Raw genomic sequence first — 6,000 nt, 5'->3', positions numbered from 1 at the left:
CTTTCAGAAACACAAAGCATAAGGAAATAAGAAGAATGTTTTCTCTGCTTGCAATACATTTCCCCAAACTCTTTTTCCCTCTTCTGCAAGATGAAGCAGATTTCCACACCAGGCACCGTATCTCATTAGATGGACACAGCTGGGAACCAAAAGGCTTTCAGATACTTCTGCCCTTCAGCTCTGACTCAACAGCAGCAGCAAACTTCATGTACCTCACAGCACAGCCTGGGAACTGATAAAGCCACCAGAAACAGAGGTACAAGCTTCATCACCTGCCCACATCAACCCCACCAGCAGCCTGGGTGGCAAAGATACTTCTCAATGACATGGTGTCCTGGCTAGTGCTGGTGCATGCTCACCTGCTGTCTCACCCTGCTCAGACTTAGCGCTGGCTACTGTGATTAATAAAGGAGAATCTTTTGGTTGAAAGCCCAGCTGTGTTTCTGTTTGAGCACAGTAACACTGTAACAACTGTCTCAGCGAATACACATGGTTCTAGAGTCTCCTGGGTTTACTTCAAGATCATTCCCCTTGATTTATACTGGGTTTAAGTTCCTTTTTGGTTTGTTCTGTTCTGTTTTGTTTTCCAAAGAGCACCTTCAGAGCCTTCAAAAAGCATTCAGATTTTAATGTGTGTGCAGACAACAAAACAATCATTCAGAGCTTCAACTGTCTGGATGCATTAGAGCACCTGGTAGAAGTGTCCATAATCACTATTAATATCCATACCTGTGTTTCATAGGCTGCTGTGTTTTTCCACCAGAAAATGTGAAAATAAGCTGATTTCTGATTTGAGCCTGGTAAGCAGGGCTGGAAGGAACCTTTCCAGTGCTCAGAAGGCAATAGAACAGTACTTCAAGCAGATCTCAGAACCAGTAAATGCCCAAGCTACTTCCAAGGTAATGGAGATCAGAACATGTATGTACATGCAACCACTTAGCTCTGCTCACCCTTCCTGACACAAAGCTTCCCATGGCATTTACGAGCCTTTAGTTTCAGCAGAAAATCAGAGCTATGAGAGCTGGGGCAGATGCCCAGCACTATCAGCTGTCTGCTATGTTTTAACAACTTCTTATGCCCTGAGGACTTTGCCCTGGCAGAAACCTGCCAGCCAGTCACCGTGCTGCTGGCAGAGCACTCATGTGCCTTTGTGTCTCACCCATTGGAGTCAGAGAAGTGGCTGCATTTTGTAAAGCAACAGGCTGCGTGTCATGTTTGATAAACACATTGAGGAGAATCACCTGAAGCAGTTTCGTAAAGGTTTCAGTTTACAGTGCACTGCTGCCTGGCAGCAGGAGCTGCAGAGCTAAGTCCATGAACCCTCTCAGAGCTGCAACTCTGCAGCAGGGCCACGGTGCTGGTAACAGGTGTGTGAGGCTGGCCCAGGGCTAGAGGTGCCAGCATGAGCTGGGCAAAAGCAGCAGAGAGAACTGGAGAAGGTACAGATCATGCCAAGCAGTGATGCCTCAGCGCCACTGCATCTTTTCCCTTCTGTTCTGAAAGATTGCTCTCCCTATGCTTCAATAAGGTAGCACTAAACTGACCCCATTTCCAGTGATAAATCAATAGCAGTGGCAGAAAAGTTACATGTTTGATCATGCACAGCCTACTGCTTGATCAAAACTGCCACAGAGAGGGTTCACGGGGTTCATGTTACTTGAGCTGTGCATCACGGCGCTATAACTGTAGAAGAGCTGGAAACACAGCTGCTGTGCAATGAAGAGTCTGTTGGAGAAGCAGATATGAGCTTGTGTCTGATTTATGTGTTTTGGGGGTTTTTTACAACATTTTTGAAACCTGTACCTGCTACTGCACCTCAGTTTTCTTAACACTTGCCTGGGTCTCATCATGAATCTACTGTGACATCAGAGGAATGCATCCAGAGGGGCAGATGCTACACAAGAACTGCTGGTGGTGGCATAAGTGAATGGATAGAGGGAGATGGTTAGGGACACCTAAAGTATGTGCTTCAGGGAAGCATATCCTTAAGACTGATGCAATTGGAAAGGTTTGGGGCTTGGTGGGGAGCAGACAAACTCCTTGCTCTGCCTTGACTGTTGAATATACCACAGGCAGATATTCCACTGTCTTTACCAGCATCCAAAACCCAGACTTGAACTGTCATCTGCTCTGAGCTAGCAAGTGACTAGGGTGGGGAAATCATTTTAACAAAGATGCCATAAGTCAGTCTTAAAAAGCTGTATCCAAATGGTGCTGGCTGATACTGAAAGGTCAGGGCAACAAGTGATGGATCTGGAATTGTTCCTAGGATTGTGTGACAAACTGAAAAGAGGCCTTTCTACTGGAGCAATCATGGGCTTGTGATATCACCAGTGATAACATTCATGGTTTATGACACTTCTGAGCACTGTAAAGATGTACAAGATGCAAAGAATGAATAAAGGTGTGTGAAAGCATCAGAAGAAACAATAGAGCAAAAGCTAAACCAATGGTGAACACTGACAATCAACAACATCATTATCAGCAATAAAACTGGGAAAGGCCCTGTTTATACACCCCAGAAAGATCAGCACTCAACCAAGGCCCAGCACAGAGGACTTGTTGGAAGACTTGTACTCTTGAGAGTGGGATCACAGCCAGCAGATCACACCAGCCTATACACACCTTCCTTCTTCCCCTTGTTTCAAAAAGGGGTGGAAGCTGCAGCTAAAAAGACACCCAGAATGGGAAAAATTAAAATGATGGGCAAAATACCCTGCCTAGATTAATGGAGCACCAAGTAAGCAAAATTCAGAGGCAAAAAGGTGGCAGCATAGAAACCGCTGTTTGCAAGATGGCATAGCAGACCTGACAAACCCCCGCTGTCACCACCAACAGAGAGAAACTCAGACAAGAAAGTGCTGAGACAGTTGAAGGTACCTGTCCTCTCTGATTTTGGCCATACTACCTGTGCACATGAATAGAATAGAACAGAACAGAACAGAACAGAACAGAACAGGTTGGAAGAGACCTTCAAGATCATCGTGTCCAACCTGTCATCCAACACCACCCAACCAACTAAACCATGCAACCAAGCACCCTGTCAAGTCTCCTCCTGAACACCTCCAATGATGGTGATTCCTCGGGCAGCCCATTCCAATGGGCAGTTACTCTCTCTCTGTAAAACTTCCTCCTAACCTCCAGTGTAAACCTCCCCTGGTGCAGCCTGAGACTGTGTCCTCTTGTTCTGGTACTGGTTGCCTGGGAGAAGAGACCAACCTCTGCCTGTCTACAACCCCCCTTCAGGTAGTTGTAGACAGCAACAAGGTCTCCCCTGAGTCTCCTCTTCTCCAGGCTAAGCAACCCCAGCTCCCTGAGTTTCTCCTCATAGGGCTTGTGTTCCAAGCTCCTTACCAACTTCGTTGCTCTTCTCTGGACTCGTTCCAGCAAGTCAACCTCCTTCCTAAACTGAGGGGCCCAGAACTGGACACAGGACTCAAGGTGCAGCCTAACCAGTGCATTGTACAGGGGTAGAATGACCTCCCAGTTCCTTCTGGCCATACTGTTCCTGATGCAGGCCAGGATGCCATTGGCCCTCCTGGCTGCCTGGGCACACTGCAGGCTCATGCATCCTGGTGTGGCCAAGTATTCAGCTGTGATAGTGTGAGTGAATACAGAAAAGAATAAATTTGAATAGGTAAAATGAACTTACCAAGGACTTTTGCAAATAAATAATCACCTTCCTCCTCCAGCAGGATCCTACACTGGGCTTTGCTCTGCAAGTACACACTGCACTCACCAGCACCGAAAGGTACACAATGTGGAAACAGGAAACCACAGGCTTTTCTTGAAATAGTGCTTTGATAGCATAATGTTTTCACATAATCTGGACAGTGTCAATGGAGCTGTACTAAACGCTATTTTACAGCGGCCATTTGTTATGCATACTACTGAATGGCTAAACGCAATGACACAACAAACAGGGATAGGAACTAAGTTCCCCAAACGTTCATCTCATAGAGGACTAAAACAATACTTATGTGATTTTCTAAATCTGTCACTAATAATTAATCCTGTGTTTTGACCTTAAAAAAAGAAGGGAGTTATTTGCACTGCTTGAGAATATGGCCCCAAATCATTACGTTCTTATTGTACTACAACACCCAAATCCCTGCAAAGGAGCGGGGCCTGCACCTATACTTCTTTAGAAAGAGATGTGTACTTTAGGTGTCAGTTAAAAACACAGCATATGGCTGTTCATTAATAAACTTGGTCTTGCAGAAGTCCTATGAGACACAAAACAGCATTTGCCATGAAGGACTGTACTGAAAAAGAGGAAACTGTTGATTAACCCATTGCATCCCACAGGTTCATGCTGCCACACTTCACAGCAGAGCCCTTCCTGCTGCAGCCCCTGAAGCCAAGCTAGTTTTCTAGCTTGGAAACCAATGTGAGAAATCAGCAGGTGTTCCTCTTTGGATGGAGACAGGGTGACATCAAGAACTGTGAGATACCAAACTGTAAGGTTTAGTGATACCAGATTACAGATATACTGGGTCATAACAACAGCAGTGCTGTCTCTCACCACTTTGCTCTGAGTTTTTCCATCGACTTTCTATCAGTCACAGAGTGGAAGTGTCTCTTCTGCCCATTTTACATACTCCTACACCTCTGACCAGGAGTGCAGGACACCACAAAAACAGAAATTAGAGTTGTCAGCAATTTTCAGTCAGAGAAAGGAAGTAGTTTACTGTGCTTGTGATCAACCACACAGACAAAAGCCCAACAAACAACCAACAAAAGCAAAACTCCAAAGCACCAGCCTGGTGTGTTTTCCAAAGGAAACAACAACTGCCTTGATTTGGTGATCAGCCCATCCCACCAGAGACATCTCTTTCTGCACTGCTCACTCAGAACAACAACATACACAGTCCGTATCCAGAAAGCAGCTAGAGACAGCTGCCACAACAAAGCTGTGAGGGATCTCTGAACGCAAAGGAGGTTTCCAAAGGGCTGTGCTTATTCAAGCATCCTGCGAGGCTTCGACTTCCTCCCGAGCCCGAAAACCAGCTCAGAACTGCTGCCTCTGCCTTCTTCCAGGGACTAGCAGCAAGTTCTTCGCTCTGACGCGGAGCCAGGTGGGCTGCGGGCTGCCGAAGCACCCGCCCGGCTTCAGTCCGTGTGAGCTCCGCTGCATCGCTTCTGCTCCCTACCCTCCAGCAGGGCTCGTCCCCGGGGAGCAGAGCCACAGCAGTGGGGAGCAGCCGGAGCCAGAGGAGGCGAGACCCTACGAAAGGCAAAACGGCTGCATAGCCTCCGGCTTACCTGGCCAGGGTGCTCTTCCCGGCTCCCGGCAGCCCCCGCAGCAGCACCAGCCTCCCGCTGAAGTGGGCCCGCTGGGGGTGCAGGCTCACTTCACTAAACGCGCGGAGCAGCTGCTCATCCATCCCCCTCCCCTGCAGCCCAGAGGCCCGAGCGGGCGCGACGGCAGCCGGGCGGCCCCGGGAGGGGAGGCGGGAGCAGCCAGGCCCGGCTACACCCGCTTCCCTTCCCCTTCCCTCCCGGGGCCGCCCCGGCCGGCAGCAGGAACCGAGGATTGGGGATTTAACTCTGTCACCCGCTGCGGCCTGCACGGGTCGTCCAGGCCCAAGGGTATCCCTGGAAAGGGAATCATCGAATCACTTTGGAAGAGTAGAGCTATCTACAAGGATCATGGATACTGACTGTTACTTCTTTCTTTTCTTTTTCTTTTGCAGTATGAAATTACCAGAGACAACGTCCTCCAACTCACACAAACAAACAAACAAAACCTCCCAAACCTAACCAAACACCCCCCCCAAACCAACCACCCCCCCCAACCCCCCCAAACAACAACAACAAAACCAGGCAAAAGGCACATAGGGATTCCAAGCAGATGTAGCTAAATAACTGGCCTGCACGAATGACCCTGTGCATTATAATGGTCACTACCTCGACTTCACTTTTCTCAAACATATTACCACAAGGAATTATAGAATGATTTGGGTTGGAAGGAATTTTAAAGTCACCTTCTGCTAAACC

This window comes from Dryobates pubescens, chromosome 10 (genome assembly GCF_014839835.1).
Source record: "Dryobates pubescens isolate bDryPub1 chromosome 10, bDryPub1.pri, whole genome shotgun sequence".
Taxonomy (NCBI): Eukaryota; Metazoa; Chordata; class Aves; order Piciformes; family Picidae; genus Dryobates; species Dryobates pubescens.
This window is presented reverse-complemented; position numbering follows the sequence as displayed.